Source organism: Schistocerca piceifrons, chromosome 6 (assembly GCF_021461385.2).
Source record: "Schistocerca piceifrons isolate TAMUIC-IGC-003096 chromosome 6, iqSchPice1.1, whole genome shotgun sequence".
NCBI lineage: Eukaryota > Metazoa > Arthropoda > Insecta > Orthoptera > Acrididae > Schistocerca > Schistocerca piceifrons.
In genome coordinates, this window is record NC_060143.1 from 533,314,475 (window position 1) to 533,332,775 (window position 18,301).

Sequence of the window (18,301 nt, forward strand, 5' to 3'; positions counted from 1 at the left end):
GAAGACTTCTCTCCATTGAGAATAGTATGCTGCGATCTGGTATCTAGGAATTCTTCAATCAAATCACACAATTGGTCTGATAGTCCATATGCTCTTACTTTGTTCATTAAACAATTGTTGGGAACTGTATAAAACGCCTTGCGGAAGTCAAGAAACAGGGAATCTACCTGGGAACCCGTGTCTATGGCCCTCTGAGTCTCGTGGACGAAGAGCGCGAGCTGAGTTTCACACGATCGTCTTTTTCGAAACCCATGGTGATTCCTACAGAGTAGATTTCTGTTCTCCAGAAAAGTCATTATACTCGAACATAATACGAGTTCCAAAATTCTACAACTGATCGACGTTAGAGCTATAGGTCTATAGTTCTGCACATCTGTTTGACGTCCCTTCTTGAAAACGGGGATGACCTGTGCCCTTTTCCAATCTTTTGGAACGCTACGCCCTTCTAGAGACCTACGGTACACCGCTGCAAGAAGGGGGGGAAGTTCCTTCGCGTACTCTGTGTAAAATCGAACTGGTATCCCATCAGGTCCAGCGGAATTTCCTCTTTTGAGCGATTTTAATTGTTTCTCTATCCCTCCCCTTCCTCTCCCGGCCTTGAAATAAGAGCGGCAAACAAAAATACACAACAGACTGTCTGTTGCAATGGCTCACTGGGAGATATCAACTCGAGACAGAATCTTTCCTCTTATTGAGGAAGCTGGATGTTCCATCAGAGAAGGTGGCAGAAGGTATGGCGTGCCACATACCACTGCGACGAGATGGTGGAGAAAAGACCTTGAAGGAGGCACTACCAACAGAACTCCAGGTTCAAGAAAGAGGAGAGTGAACTCACAGAAAGAGGACGGGGAGCTAGTGTCTAAGAGCAGAGAAAATTCTTTCCTGAAAGCGAAGCAGATTCAACGGAAGACCAACTTCACCGGCTCCATTGACTTGATTGGCCGAAGGCTGAGGTACGCTGGACTGCATGCACGATGATCCATCATGATCCATCATGAAAAAAGAGCTCAGCGAAGACAATGTTTGTTACCACCTGGCATTTGTGGAGCTCCGAGGGTGTCGTGGGAAAACACCATTTTTACTGACGAGAAGGTGTTTTCCATAAGTAGCGACGCTCCAAGAGTCGTTTACAGGCTGAAAAGGACTCTCCATCGATATAAATATGTAATCATGACGAGAAGAAGTGGGCGGCTATCTGTTTCCTGCTGGGGGTGGATTTCTGTGATAGGAGCAGGAATTCTTTACAGGATACAGAAGGAATTCTCGATAGCGAGGACTACGTCCACGTGCTGGAGCTTCCCTCAGTGTGAATGCTGCATGGAGAAGGGAATTTCATATTAAAAGAGAACCATTCTTTCTTTTCACAAGTCTGCATTTATTCAGCAGTAACTCTCCACGATTGGCATAAATGTCATGAACTGACCGCCACGGGTGGCTAATATGAACCCTATGGAAACCACGTGGACTGAAGTTGCCAGAGCGTTAACAGAGAACTGGCCACAAAACCGACCCAACTACAGTTGACGCTCTCTGGGATTGCGTTCTTGAAGCCTGGGAGGAAGTTGCTCCTTAAGGCTATTCCTCTGACGGCTTATAGATTCTATGCCAAGATGCGAGGCAGAAGTACAAAATAATGGGGATACTGGATAAAATGTTGTTGTTGTTGTTGTTGTTGTTGTGGTCATCAGTCCTGAGACTGGTTTGATGCAGCTCTCCATGATACTCTATCCTGTGCAAGCTTCTTCATATCCCAGTAACTACTGCAACCTACATCCTTCTGAATCTGCTTAGTGTATTCATCTCTTGGTCTCCCTTTACGATTTTTAGACTCCAAGCTGCCCTCCAGTACTAAACTGGTGATCCCCTGATGCCTCAGAACATGTCCTACCAACCGATCCCTTCTTCTAGTCAAGTTGTGCCACAAAATTCTCTTCTCCCCAATCCTATTCAGTATCTCCTCATTAGTTATGTGATCTACTCATCTAATCTTCAGCATTCTTCTGCAGCACCACATCTCAAAAGCTTCTATTCTCTTCTTGTCCAAACTATTTATCGTCCATGTTTCACTTCCATACATGGCTACACTCCATACAAATACTTTCAGAAACGACTTCCTGACACTTAAATCTATACTCGATGTTAACAAATTTCTCTTCTTCAGAAATGTCTTCCTTGCCATTGCCAGTCTACATTTGATATCCTCTCTACTTCTACCATCATCAGTTATCTTGCTCCCCAAATAGCAAAACTCCTTTACTACTTTAAGTGTCTCATTTCCTAATCTAATTCCCTGAGCATCACCCGACTTAATTCGACTATATTCCATTATCCGCGTTTTGCTTTTGTTGATGTTCATCTTATATCCTCCTTTCAAGGCACTATCCGTTCCGTTCAACTGCTCTTCCAAGTCCGTTGCTGTCTCTGACTGAATTACAATGTCATCGGCGATCCTCAAAGTTTTTATTTCTTCTCCATGGATTTTAATACCTACTCCAAATTTTTTTTTGTTTCCTTCACTGCTTGCTCAATATACAGATTGAATAACATCGGGGATAGGCTACAGCCCTGTCTCACTCCCTTCCCAACCACTGCTTCCCCTTCATGCCCCTCGAATCTTATAACTGCCATCTGCTTTCTGTACAAACTGTAAATAGCCTTTCGCTCCCTGTATTTTACCTCTGCCACCTTCAGAATTTGAAAGAGAGTATTCCAGTCAACATTGTCAAAAGCTTTCTCTATGTCTTCAAATGCTAGAAACTTAGGTTTGCCTTCCCTTAATCTAGCTTCTAAGATAAGTCGTAGGGTCAGTATTGCCTCACGAGTTCCAACAGTTTTAAGGAATCCAAACTGATCTTCCCCGAGGTCGGTTTCTACTAGTTTTTCCATTCGTCTATAAAGAATTCGGGATAGTATTTTGCAGCCCTGACTTACTACACTGATAGTTCGATAATTTTCACATCTGTTAACACCTGCTTTCTTTGGGATTGGAAGTATTATATTCTTCTTGAGTCTGAGGGTATTTCGCCTGTCTCATACATCTTGGTCACCAGGTGGTAGAGTTTTGTCAGGACTGGCTCTCCCAAGGCTGTCAGTAGTTCTAATGGAATGTTGTCTACTCCCGGAGCCTTGTTTCGACTCAGGTCTTTCAGTGCTGTGTCAAACTCTTCACGCAGTATCGTATCTCCCATTTCATCTTCATCTACATCCTCTTACATTTCCATAATATTGTTCTCAAGTATATCGCCCTTGTATAAACCTCTATATACTCCTTCCACCGTTCTGCTTACCCTTCTTTGCTTAGAACTGGGTTTCCATCTGAGCTCTAGATATTCGTACAAGTTGTTCTCTTTTCTCCAAAGGTCTCTTTAATTTTCCTGTAGGCAGTATCTATCTTACCCCTAGTGAGATAAGCCTCTACATCCTTACGTTTGTCCTGTAGCCATCCCTGCTTAGCCATTTTGCACTTCCTGTCGATCTCATTTTTGAGACGTTTGTATTCCTTTTTGCCTGCTTCATTTACTGCATTTTTATATTTCTTCTGTTACCCAAGGATTTCTAGTAGTCCTCGCATTTTTACCGACTTTATTCTCTGCTGCCTTCACTACTTCATCCCTCAAAGCTACCCATTCTTCTTCTATAGTATTTCTTTCCCCCATTCCTGTCAATTGTTCCCTTATGCCCTCCCTGAAACTCTGTACAACCTCTGGTTCTTTCAGTTTATCCAGGTCCCATCTTCTTAAATTTCCACCTTTTTGCAGTTTCTTCAGTTTTAATCAACAGATCATAACCAATAGATTGTGGTCAGAGTCCACATCTGCCCCTGGAAATGTCTTACAATTTAAAACCTGGTTCCTAAATCTCTGTCTTACCAGTGCATAATCTATCTGAAACCTGTCAGTATCTCCAGGCTTCTTCCATGTATACAGCGTTCTTTTATGATTCTTGAACCAAGTGTTAGCTATGATTAAGTTGTGCTCTGTGCAAAATTCTACCAGGCGGCTTCCTCTTTCATTTCTTCCCCCAAACCCATATTCACCTACTACGTTTCTTTCTCTCCCTTTTCTTACTACCGAATTCCGATCACTCATGACTATTGAATTTTCGTCTCCCTTATCTTTATAATTTCTTTTATCTCATCATACATTTTTTCAATTTCTTAGTCATCTGCAGAGCTAGTTGGCATATAAACTTGTACTTCTGTAGTAGGCGTGGGCTTCGTGTCTATCTTGGCGACAATAATGCGTTTACTATGCTGTTTGTAGTAGCTTACCCGCATTCCTACTTTTTTATTCATTATTAAACCTACTCCTGCGTTACCTCTATTTGATTTTGTATTTATAACCCTGTATTCGCCTGCCCAAAAGTGTTGTTCCTGGGTAAAATATTAGTTCTTAAAACGTTTTGCTATGTAGTATTTTCTCCGCTCGCTCCCCCCCCCCCCCCCCCCCCCCCCACTGACAGCCAGTGGGAGATCAGTTTACATGTGCGTTTTAAGGGTATTGTGTATTATTTTAAATACCTCTCTCTCTTCCTCTCCATCCTCAACACGCACTCCATCCTCCAAAATTATGCACGTGATTTCGTCTTACATTTACCAATTGTTAGTTCCTCCTCCATTCTCTCTCTCAGTCTCTCTCACCTGTCTTGTATTATCATCTCAATTACCCTTCTACTCCACTCTCCTATAAAGGTTATAAACAAATCTAATGGCTTCTACTGAAACTATACGTTCTCGTTCAATGTCTTCTTTCTTCACTGTCTATCATTCCTCTCAAAAACTATGAAACAGTATTCTTTTATATCACCTTACCTATCATTCTTTGCTCTAAGATAAAACAAACTGTTACATACGTCTAAGTGTGGAATACTTTACAAGCTTTTCAGTCTTATTTTGCACTTCTGCACACCTATCCACTCCGAGATCCCTCTCTCTTCCTCTTACCCCTCGCTTGACGTCTGCACCTACATCTACCTGAATACTCCGCAATTCATAATTAGGTGCTTGACAAGGGGTTCTTTGAACCACTGTCACATTATTTCTATTCCGTTCCGTTCACAATAAGCGTGTGGAAATAATTAAACCTTGCCGTACCAGCACTGATGACTCTTATCTCAATGGTCATGTCTCCCTTGTAAACAAAATGTTGTGGCATACAGTGGAGGAGGTTGGCGCCTGAAATTTAATGAAAACACCTTGTCGCAAAGCGAAACTCACACGTTTCTATGATTTCCATCCTAAGTCTTTTACCACATCCGTGAGACACTCTCCCCTATTTCTCGAGAAAACAAAACGGGCTGCCCTTCTTTGAACTTGTTCGATGTCTCCCGTCAGTCCAACCTCATAGAGATCCTACACTGCGCAGGAAAACAAGAGGATGGACCAGTGTGTTGTACGCAGTCACTTTATTGATTTGTTGCATCTTCTATACATTCTATCAATAAGCCACGGTCTTGGATTTTCGCCCCCACAATATTTTCCATATGACAGCACCAGTTTAAGTTGTTTGTGATCACAGTTGCTAGAAATTTATTTGAATTGACGACCTTTAAATGTGACTGATTTATAGTGTAGGCGAACTAACAGAATTATTTTGATGTTTATGTGAAGAACCTAACATATTTTATTCTTTAGGGTCGACTGTCATGTTTTGCACTGTGAAGATACATTTTCAAGATTATTTTGCATTTCGCTCTACTATCCTGAGAAGTTTAGTAGACAGCAGCATTACCTGCCACAGATCTAAGACAAATGTTCTGATTGTATGCCGAATAGTTTATATATATTAGACGTAGCAGAAGGTCTACATCACTTTACTTGCGGAATCACACTCGTCTCTTCCGTTTTACCAGGTGACGTCCCGTCAGTTACTGCGAACTATGACTTTTCACACAGGAAATCACGAATTCAGTCGCGTAACTGAGAGGGTAGTCCACAGGAAAGCAATGTGGTTGGAAGCCGCTTATGAGGAATGACATGAAAATCCTTTTCGGAACCCTATAAACACGGAATCAGTTTGAGAACCCCCGTACGCAGTGCATCGTGCGAATAAAGTGCCAGTTCTATCTCACAAGAGTGATGCTTTCCAAATCCATGCTGGTTTGATGTCAATAGGTACTACTTTTTGGACTATCTCAAACGTTGGAACAAAGCATTTGTTCACACGTCCTGCTAGATGTCTATGTCAATGAAATGGACCTGTAGCTCAGTGGGTTACGTTTATTTCCTCACGTATTTATTGTGGTGGTCTGTGCAACTTTCCATGTCTCTCCCGTATCATAAATACTAGAATATATCTCATGACGTCGCAGAAAAAATAATTAACCCACTGCATTGTTGATGCACAAGATGCACTCCTAAATTGTTATCCAATTCAGGAAAGACATTGCCTGTAGAAGCATAATCGTCCCACTACGACTATGATAGTATCATAACAACGTAGTGGAACGTGTCTGGCGACGTTGTGATAGTTTTGTTGCTGCGTGGAGTGAGAGAGAATTATCTTGCAAGTTTCAATTGCTATATTCACGGTATACCAATCAAAGATTATGAATGAATTCCACTTTGGTGTGTCATCGATTGCCGGCCGGAGTGGCCGAGCGGTTCTGGGAGCTACAGTCCTGAACCACGCGACCGCTACGGTCGCAGCCTCGAATCCTGCCTCGGGCATGAATGTGTGTGATGTCCTTAGGTTAGTTAGGTTTAAGTAGTTCTAAGTTCTGGGGGACTGATGACCTCAGAAGCTAAGTCCCATAGTGCTCAGAGCCATTTGAACCATTTTTGTGTCATCGATTTATGAAATATATGTTTACAGACAGGGATGATAACTTACATGCAGCAATTACAACTAATCTCGTTGTGTACATTGCGAATTATCTGTATCAGCCATCACAAGGACAATGAGGAGGCGATGAATGCTACAGTTATCATTTGCTCCATGAAAATGTCGACACAATGTAAAGAGTAAGAAGCAGTAGCTCTCAGTTCCAAGCTGGCGCGAGGGTAAAATTTTACCTCTCCTGTGACAACCTAATACAAACAGCTATATCGAACTCAGAACGACATCTTTAGAAATTTTGTCATAATAATACGTCTGGCTACGTTCAGTAACCAGTAGATGCAGAGGTAAGGAACATAAAATAATGGACAATTCACAGATCTGTTAATGAAATCGTGTGACTTAATAGTCTGTTAACTGTGTTTCATTCAGCAACTATTCTCTCAGCCACATTGACGTATTTACGTTGTAGTCTGGTAAAGCTACTTGAGTATGACAAAAAAATATAATGCTTAACTAAGATAGCCATTCTTTGTATGGTATTAAGATGACACACCAGTTATATTAGTGTAGTGCATATTAATAGCGTTTCCCGTTGGGTTATTGAACAAAACAAGACACAAATATCAAAGAAAATGTAACCAATATATTCCATCTCCTTATCGAAAACCGTCTGATGAAGGCAGGTAGATTTTCGATCCCACGCATGTAGCATCTTGCTGATTCTGAATTGAGCCATGTTTAAAGTTCAGTCACCAAAACAAAACAAAATAAAAAAAAATACTAACTTTCTTGGTCAAGTAGATGTATTTACTAATCAAGCTCCTTAGTGTTGTCTTTCAGGTCGCATTTGTTACTTTGTGACTGCAAGACATCTCTCTCACTTCTAATTCGAACAGAGAAAAGTCTGCGGGAGGTCATAGGCTCTATGCCCGAAGCGTCGTCATCGCTTAGGCTGACGCCGGTCTATATCACGCGGCAGCTGGCTGATGGTGCTGAAATTGGTCTTAACATGACAGACATAGGAAATGAACGAAACTGTCTCTGACCTTCGGTCGGACTGACGCTATTACCAGACAGTCAGAATAAGGCAAATAAAAGAAAAAAAAGGAAAAGGATTGGTTTGATATCATGGATTTGTGTTCGCACTGCATGACTGACTACTAGACCACGAAAGGTTATTCACAACAACAGCTCAAGTGTGAGTCGACAATCCTTGCACTGTGTAGTGCATAGCCTATTATGACAAAAACATGATGCTAACTCATGTGAAATTCGGTGATTGGTTGGACTGAGGCTAGCCTGAATGGCTAAGGTGTGGGTTCGATTCCTCCTAGGGGTATCAGTTTTTAAGAGCTACAGAACTACCCTCTTCACCTCCTGTACCGCCAAGTTGAAACTTCTTAATTATGTTTTTTACTTAAATTGAAATCACTGAGAAGGTGAAACTTCTACATTATTTGATTCTGAAACTTCTGAGAATGCAAGTGAACCTACTTAAACTGATGAATGAAACTGAATGTACTGTCTCTTTGCTACATTATCATGTCAACACTGACCCACAATAGTCTAGCGCAACGCAATCTGACTGCACAAAAAATAATAAGCTGACTTCAAATAATTAATACAAAAGAATGGCCCTGAATATGAGTAAATCCTAACAATAAACTATACATTACATAAGTCACTTACCTCACAAAAATCTTCATTACACGAACTACAGCAATGCCGCAAGCACCAATACTGCAAGCTAATTAAAGGATTCTAACTACTGAAGGCTCTAACTACTGATAGGTATGTGATTAGCAAAGGAAAGATTTTGTTTCAGAGCAAACAATGTAGTTACCTTAATAATGTGACAACCAGTTGAAAAATTATAAAATCGTGCATAACATCCAGTTCCAAAAATTATATAATCATCTGCAAATTACATTTCCATTACGGCCACACGTCCAGATTGTCGCTCGCGCTAATACTGCAAACGTTCAGTACTGCTAATTATTGACCTCTAACCTCCATCACTGCTGACTACTCACTCCCATCTTCCATCAGTGCTGGCTGTTCATCTCCAACTGCAAGTCTGACCAGCCACGGAAAGTCTCTTACAGAGTGGGCACAGCGCAGTCAGAGATTTAATACAGCGCGCTACATATCGCTACCAACATACAAACACATAAGCAACCTACTTACAAAGTAAAAAACACAGGACTTCGCCGTGCTTCCAAATCAACATTAAACATGTCCATTCGCTACTGACTGGAACAGAGTTGGATTAGTTTTTCTGTCAGAAACGGAAGCCGCAGCTTGCAGAAACTCTGCCTCTAGTAAGCTTTCTTTCACTATTAATGTTATTTTAGTTCACGAATCAATCGTCGTGTAAGGTCACAGTACCTTCATTTCTTATTTTAAGTGATCTTGAGATTTTGCAAATTTTGGAACTGTACTGGGATTCAAGTTCCGATTGCAATTTTTCTCTGGGTTTGATCCCTATGAGATAATACTGTCTCATCATTTTGTTGTTTCCTCACGATGCCAAACTCCTACAGGTGTCTACGAATGGCACGATACTAACTACTAGTGAAAGAGAATTTGATAGTTGACAACTCTTCGTGTGGGATCAGCAATGAAAATATCCGCGGGGTTGAAGTCCCAGGCAGCACAGAACTTATCGTTGTGTTACCTCCAGCCGAATATATGTGCATCTCGCTAGTGGTGAAGTCACAAAAAATATTTCATGTCTGTTCGTAGCTATAAGACAATAGTGAAAGTTGTCAGTTTCGAATCTGTTCGAGGCAAAAATAATTTGTTTCGTCGTTTCAGGTTCCAGTATCACGCTATTGGTGAACATATTTCATATCTGACATATGATATTGCTTAGTTAACAATTCATATAGGCACTGGGTTATAATCCCCATCCATCACCACAACTTTCCTTCATGGCGTTTCACACTTATGCGTTGCACTTTATTACTTTCGTTTTGTGGTTGCTTCTCAGGGGCGGTATAAGCTTCATGAGATTCGCAGTGCAGTGATAAACCTATCGTCATTTATGTCCAGGTGCGGGCATTCGGCCCTGTAAACAGATACTGGTTAACACCTCTCTTTATGCCTAGTCGTGTCTCGATCAGACACGCAAGCTTTGTTTGGTTAACAATGACTTCAGATTCAGATCATGAACAACAACTTGTTATGTCTTTTAAAGTTTGTGATAAGACTTCTCAAGTATCACCTATTATAATGAAGTTTAATTTAAAGCATTAGCGTCTGTCTCATCTCTAATAACATGTATTCTAATATTTGTTGTATGACAGTATTGGTTTACATGTGACTGACTGCCATAATTAGCAGTGTACTATAGTGGTCTGTTGTGGCAACCACTGTATAGTTAAACGACTGTACCCACAAGGTTTCCATGTTTAGAGGACCTGCGACACAGCTGCGTTATGTTGGTTGCATTCACAGTGGCCCACTTTTTTTTACTGTCAACTGTACCTTTACTTGTAAGGTACTATGCGATGCAACTTAAACTAACCTCCTATTCTAGGATAAATTCCTTTAACAAAGACGTCCATACCTTGAGTCTCAGCCTCACAAAGAAGGCTGTCATTATGTTCTCGCCATAGTGAGAAAACATATGTGTGGAAAGAAACAATTTGAACTCTATTTGAAAATGACTCAAAATATTTGGCATGTTTTTCCTTCAAACAGATGATTTGTTTTGATGCAAATTAACACATTTTTCTGAAACATTCTACCAGCCCACTAACAGGGATTCCAAAAGAGGAGGCATTTGTACATGAAGGTATTAGTGCAATATAGCACCTGGCATTACCAGAAAAGTCAAGTCCAATAATATTCAGTTCGAACTCACCCGAAAATGTGCACGCATGACCAATAGCTCTCATATTATGTAGGAATGTGTACACATTTTCATTCGATTTCACCGCAAAAGTCGGCATGAAATTGCTCATGGAAGCGTTTACTACCAGCTTAACTGAAGTTGTCACAGGTGGTGAATCCACAGGGGCTTGAGATGTTGAATGAGTTGCTACTGGGGGATGTGTGTGTACCTTTATCTTTCAACTACGCACTGCTACCCACCTCTGTGGCCAAGGTTGTTTGGTGGCGCTCGTCCTAGCGGTAAGCCAGTTGAAATACTGGTGGTGGAAAAACTTTTCACTGCCAGTATGTGACATGCAAGAATAGGAAAAATAGTGACGTGAAGTTCCTGATCACCAGATTTTGCACCGATGACCTGGTTTGAATACCAAACCCCTCTGTTTTGCCTCGTTAAGTAATGGCATGTGACACTGTTGATGGTGACACGTCCATCGGATGGGGACGTTGAGCCGGGCGACGCCCTTGGTGCTATTTGCGAGGATTAGGCTATGTACCGACATCCTTTCGCGTCTGTCATCACACAACACAAACATTATCGTATGCACGACACATAAACACACACAATACATACATGTAGTATTACAAATACTGTAATGGAGCATGCTGCATATTGTTGTTGTTGTGGTCTTCAATCCTGAGACTGGTTTGATGCAGCTCTCCAAGCTACTCTATTCTGTGCTAGCTTCTTCATCTCCCAGTACCTACTGCAACCTACATCTTTCTGAATCTGGTTAGTGTATTCATCTCTTGGTCTCCCTCTACAATTTTTACCCTCCACACTGCCCTCCAATACTAACTTGGTGATCCCTTGATGCCTCAGAACACGTCCTACGAACCGATCAATTCTTCTAGTCAAGTTGTGCCACAAACTTCTCGCCAATTCTATTCAGTACCTGCTCATTAGTTATGTGATCTACCCATCTAATCTTCAGCACTCTTCTGTAGCACCACATTTCGAAAATCTAATCTGCATCATTCTTCTGTAGCACCACATTTTGAAAGCTCCTATTCTCTTCTCGTCCAAACTATTTATCGTCCATGTTTCACTTCCATACATGGCTACACTCTATACAAATACTTTCAGAAACGACTTCCTGACTCTTAAATCTATACTCGATGTTAACAAATTTCTCTTCTTCAGAAACGCTTTCCTTGCCATTGCCAGTCTACGTTTTATATCCTCTGTACTTCGACCATCATCAGTTATTTTGCTCCCCAAATAGCAAAACTTTACTACTTTAAGTGTCTCATTTCCTAATCTAATTCCCTTAGCATCACCTGACTTAATTCGACTGCACATAAATAAACAGAAAAAGGAGATGTTTCTGCAGCCGCAACTGTATGCTCAAATTTTCGTTCAGATTTTAGTTCTCCAATAGAGGAACTCCAGTTTGTTGCTGTAACTGCTCTAACAGTTCTATATTTGCTTCAGTAACTACACACTTACTATCAATACTTCTCTCCACAGTTCAGGTATTTTCTCTACATGCATCTTTCACCTGGACTCCTGTCTTAACCATTCTTTGACTCAACCTGTATTCTAAACTTTTTCTCAACTTTCGCGCAAAGAATAAGGTAATAAAAATGCCATATTGCTACGCTTCAGTTAACAAGAAACCAAATCAATGATAACACATTGTAAAGTAAATGGCGCTCAGTGACAGCCGGGTTTCATCTCGTGACTCTACTAACACTCCCCATCGCACCCCCCTCAGATTTAGTGGTAAGAGCGCCTTCTGGACAGCCCGTCAAATCCTCAACACAGATAAATCATGAATACAGGAAGAAGGTGTACTGAATTGTAGAAAAAAAAAAAAAACAGCGAACGGCCCAACGACTGCCGGCCGGAGTGGCCGTGCGGTTCTAGGCGCTACAGTCTGGAACCGCGTGACCGCTACGGTCGCAGGTTCGAATCTTGCCTCGGGCATGAATGTGTGTGATGTCCTTAGGTTACTTAGGTTTAAGTAGTTCTAAGTTCTAGGGTACTGATGATCTTAGATGTTAAGTCCCATAGTGCTCAGAGCCATTTGAACCATTTTGAACGCGTGTACTTATTTGGGAATGGCCTTTTTAGAAGAGGCCCATTTGCCGGTAATACAGCTGCAGTTCTTCTTGGAATACTGGGATATAATGATTGTATAGTCTCCAGTGGAATGTTATGCCACTCTTTGATCTGAACCTCCTCTAACTCCTGTAGTGACGAGGGAGGTGAAAATCCGCTCCGGCATCTGGGCTCCAATACCGCCCACAAGGGTTCGATAATGTTCAAGTCCGGGGACTGTTCTGGCCAGGGAAGAGGCTGCAGTTCAGTTGCATGCTCCTCATACCACGATTGTACTGTCCTGGCTGCGTGAATGGGTGCATTAAAGTCCAGAAATATGGCTATCCACACCACCACACTTCCACCTCCATGCTTAACCGTTGGAAACAAGTAATCAGGATTGTTGGCTGTTTTGGAGTTCTCAAAAATGGTTCAAATGACTCTGAGCACTATGAGACTTAACATATGAGGTCATCAGTCCCCTAGAACTTAGAACTACTTAAACCTAACTAACCTAAGGACATCACACACATCAATGCCCGAGGCAGGATTCGTACCTGCGACCATAGCAGTCGCGCGGTTCCGGACTGAAGCGCCTAGAACCGCTCGGCCACCGCGGCCAGCTTGGAGTTCTCCAGAAGTAATAACGAAAACGTTGACTCGTCGGACCATATGACGCATTTTCACTGCTTAGCCGTACAGGATTTATGCTCCTGACACTATGTATTACGCTTCTTTGCGTTGGTTGTCGTCACTAATGGTTTCGGTATAGCAGCTCGTCCGTGAGTATTCGCTTTATAGATTTCTCGGCGGACAGTGTAGATAGACACGGGGTCTCTTAGATGGCTATTGAGCTCTGCAGTCACTTCAGCTGCCGTTGTTTTGTGTTGTTTTCACACAATTCGTGTTAGCGTAAGACGATCTCTGCCATTTAGTTTTGATTTTCGCCCACTATTACCTTTACACAATGATGTCTTTCTATGTTTTGTGTAGGCTCTCATGACTGTTGAAACAGTTTCTCTTGAAACACTCAGTAAGTTGACTGCCTTGGTAACTGATGCTCCAGCTAATCGGGCCCCCACAATCTGCCCTCTTTGGAACTCCGTTAGATATTTCATTGCATGTCGACCTCGGCCCGTGAATGCAAATGCTAAGTGTGCACTACTCGTAAACAACCTGCACTGATGCCTAGTCCGTACTGAACACGCACAGTCCAGCGCAACACCTGCCTTACCTGCGTTGATAACCGTCAAACACAACCATCCCATTACTTAAAAAAAAAAAAAAAAGTGGTTAAAATGGCTCTAAACACTATGGGACTTAACTTCTGAGGTCATTAGTCCCCTAGACTTAGAACTACTTAAACCTAACTAACCTAAGGACATCACACACATCCATGTCCGAGGCTGGACTCGAACCTGCGACCGTAGCAGCCGCGAGCGGTTCCGCACTGAAGCACCCAGAACCGCTCGGTCCGAGAGGCCGGCTCATTACTACCACCGTTCACATTAGTTTGCCTGTCCCCCGTATAATGACAGTCGATTCTGCACAACTACTCTGTTAGCAGCCGAAAGGAAGTGGCTTTTGAATGGGAACCGCAAACTTTTGATGGCAAGGCGACAAGTGAACCGAGTCGTCCACCAGAAAGCACGTCTGGTGTGTCATACACGGCCTTAGCGACAGTACGTGTGTCATATGATAGGAATCTCTTACCAACGCACCTAATTTATACGGCTTTTAAGTGAGTGAGATATGACTCCTTGCTCGATTTAGATGATCGTATGAATGTGAATGTGATCACTCCCAAGGAAATGATGAAAACGTAACTGTTTGTCACATAAGCTGCAAAAAATGAATGCAATGATTTCACAATCACACAGTTTTTCCGTTCTCCGTCAAAACATATGTTTTAAACGTTTTTTGATGTTGAGTTCCCTTTTTGAAGTCTTGGCTCTTGAATTCCTTTGTTGTAACATAGTTCACAGCCGTTTGCTTCTTGTTTTCATTTCTGTTCAAAAATGTTCAAATGTGTGTGAAATCTTAAGGGACTTAACTGCTAAGGTCATCAGTTCCTAAGCTTACACACTACTTAACCTTAATTATCCTAAGGACAAACACACACACACACACACCCATGCCCGTGGGAGGACTCGAACCTCTGCCGGGACGAGCCTTTCATTTCTGTGAGACATCTATGTGGCATATCGCCTGCTCTCACTATTCATCAAGTTTGGTCGCGATGGTAACTTAATCTTGCCACGTGACTCATATTTTGTAACCAATGTAGAGTATAACTGCTAAGACTACAGAAAGAGAACAAACACTTCAATGAGCGGACGAACAGTTCATAGCGCTATGAAACAAAAAAATCAAAAATAAAGTAAAATAAATGGTAGGAGTGATTGCTAAACACTGCTCGTCAACTTCATGTTCCAACACGGTGATCACTTAACGACGACGTCTCAGATATTCAACGACGCTCAGTATTGCACTTGTTAAGATTGTAAGCCTGGACCGTTCACTGTTTCTATTTTACTTTTTTTCTCAGTTTAGTACGCCTTCTTCGTGTCTTCGTGCTTGATCTGTGTTCAGTTTTCGACGGGTTGTCCACTGGGGCATCTTACAACTAGATCTGAGGGGGGCAGAGTGCGATATGGAGCTTGGGAGATCTACATCTACATTTATACTCCGCAAGCCACCCAACGGGGTGTGGCGGAGGGTACTTTACGTGCCACTGTCATTACCTAACTTTCCTGTTCCAGTCGCATATGGTTCGGGGGAAGATCGACTGCCAGAAAGCCTCCGTGCGCGCTCGAATCTCTCTAATTTTACATTCGTGATCTCCTCGGGAGGTATAAGTAGGGGGAAGCAATATATTCGATATCTCATCCAGAAACGCACCCTCTCGAAACCAGGACAGCAAGCTACACCGCGATGCAAAGCGCCTGTCTTGCAGAGTCTGCCACATGAGTTTGCTAAATGTCTCCGTAACGCTATCACGCTTACCAAATAACCCTGTGACGAAACGCGCCGCTCTTCTTTGGATCTTCTCTATCTCCTCTGTCAACCCGACCTGGTACGGATCCCACACTGATGAGCAATACTCAAGTATTGGTCGAACGAGTCTTCTGCATTTCTTCTTCCTGGCTTTAAGAAAAATAAGTTTTCAATGTCTTGCCCCAAACCAGTCGTGAGCACAAGCAGGTCGACATCTTCTCCTACAATGACAACACTTCCAAAATCTTTGATTCTTGAAATGGCGGATGTTACAATCATAACGTCAGCATATTCTTGTGCCTGGAGCAATTCAATGCTACACTCCAGAAATTCCTTTTTAGGAAGTGTAATCAAACGCATCTTGGTTCAAATGGCTCTGAGCACTATGGGACTTAACATCTATGGTCATCAGTCCCCTAGAACTTAGAACTACTTAAACATAACTAACCTAAGGACAGCACACAACTCCCAGCCATCACGAGGCAGAGAAAATCCCTGACCCCGCCGGGAATCGAACCCGGGAACCCGGGCGTGGGAAGCGAGAACGCTACCGCACGACCACGAGATGTGGGCCAAACGCATCTTGTTTCATTCGTTGTACAAGAACTTGTCCTGAGGGACTTGGTTCACCATCTCTGATTCAACCACAACGTCAACTGAAGAATGTTTTTTGGACCTACGAATCCTCTCAGCACTCTTTGTGCTACATTTGTCTCCCTCACATCGATACCCATCAAATACAACAGCAAATTGAGATCCAAAATGACGTTGCAGGTAAGAAACATAGCTTTGTGCTATTGACTTGAAGCAAACATTTCGAGTCCAAGTCACTTTGTGGATAAGGTACACTCCATCAATGATTAAAAATTTACTAGGTCCACCTGATTTCACATCTTCCACTGGAACGAAGGCCAAACAATAAATACGCTTTTGTTCGGTAAAGAACAATTCATACTTTTTCTTATAACCGATCATTAACGTCAATCAACTGTAGAAAATGTACGGCACCTGCATGCAATTGTATTACACATTGTAACACAAATAAACTTCGCGCAATCCACCGTTAATGTGTTCGTAGTTACTGAATATGATGCTGTTTGTCCTGGCCCTGCAGCAGAGTGAGATGGTAAATTCCAATGAATTACATGATAAGTAATATGTTTATACTACACAAATAGAAACTGAAATAACAGTGTTCAAAAATTAGTTAATTTGCCACTTTGCTCGAAATTTGAAAAAAAAAAGGTATTTTTTGACGTGCTGTAGCGCCTTAGGTACTGGGAGTAGAAAAAAATGGTAAGAATCAAATTTTTAGAGAATTTTGTGCTCTTTAAAAAAGAAAATAGACGTCAAAGCGGTAGGAGCAAATGAAACTGAGATATTTTGAAAAAACTGAAAAAAGTCCGAAATTTTCGAAGTTTTTTGACTGCAGAAAGTTTTCCCAAGAGAAATTTTGTTGGCAAAACTTCGTTTTCTACCCTTTCCAACAATATGAACGAGTTAAAAAAATGAAATCTTCTACCCCACCTTTTGCAAGGTACAGGTTTTTTTCTGACAGTTTCGCTGGACTAAAGGGTCAGTTACCACTCCCTGTAGCAAGTGCCTATCCGCTGCAGATCTTCCTGCATTTGGCTGCAATTTTCTAACGTTGCAACTTCTCTGTATACTACAGCATCATCCGTGAAAAGCCGCATGGAACTTCCGACACTATCTACTAGGTCATTTATATACACTCCTGGAAATGGAAGAAAGAACACATTGACACCGGTGTGTCAGACCCACCATACTTGCTCCGGACACTGCGAGAGGGCTGTACAAGCAATGATCACACGCACGGCACAGCGGACACTCCAGGAACCGCGGTGTTGGCCGTCGAATGGCGATAGCTGCGCAGCATTTGTGCATCGCCGCCGTCAGTGTCAGCCAGTTTGCCGTGGCATATGGAGCTCCATCGCAGTCTTTAACACTGGTAGCATGCCGCGACAGCGTGGACGTGAACCGTATGTGCGGTTGACGGACTTTGAGCGAGGGCGTATAGTGGGCATGCGGGAGGCCGGGTGCACGTACCGCCGAATTGCTCAACACGTGGGGCGTGAGGTGTCCACAGAACATCGATGTTGTCGCCAGTGGTCGGCGGAAGGTGCACGTGCCCGTCGACCTGGGACCGGACCGCAGCGACGCACGGATGCACGCCAAGACCGTAGGATGCTACGCAGTGCCGTAGGGGACCACACCGCCACTTCCCAGCAAATTAGGGACACTGTTGCTCCTGGGGTATCGGCGAGGACCATTCGCAACCGTCTCCATGAAGCTGGGCTACGGTCCCGCACACCGTTAGGCCGTCTTCCGCTCACGCCCCAACATCGTGCAGCCCGCCTCCAGTGGTGTCGCGACAGGGGTGAATGGAGGGTCGAATGGGGACGTGTCGTCTTCAGCGATGAGAGTCGCTTCTGCCTTGGTGCCAATGATGGTCGTATGCGTGTTTGGCGCCGTGCAGGTGAGCGCCACAATCAGGACTGCATACGACCGAGGCACACAGGGTCAACACCCGGCATCTCCTACACTGGCCGTACACCACTGGTGATCG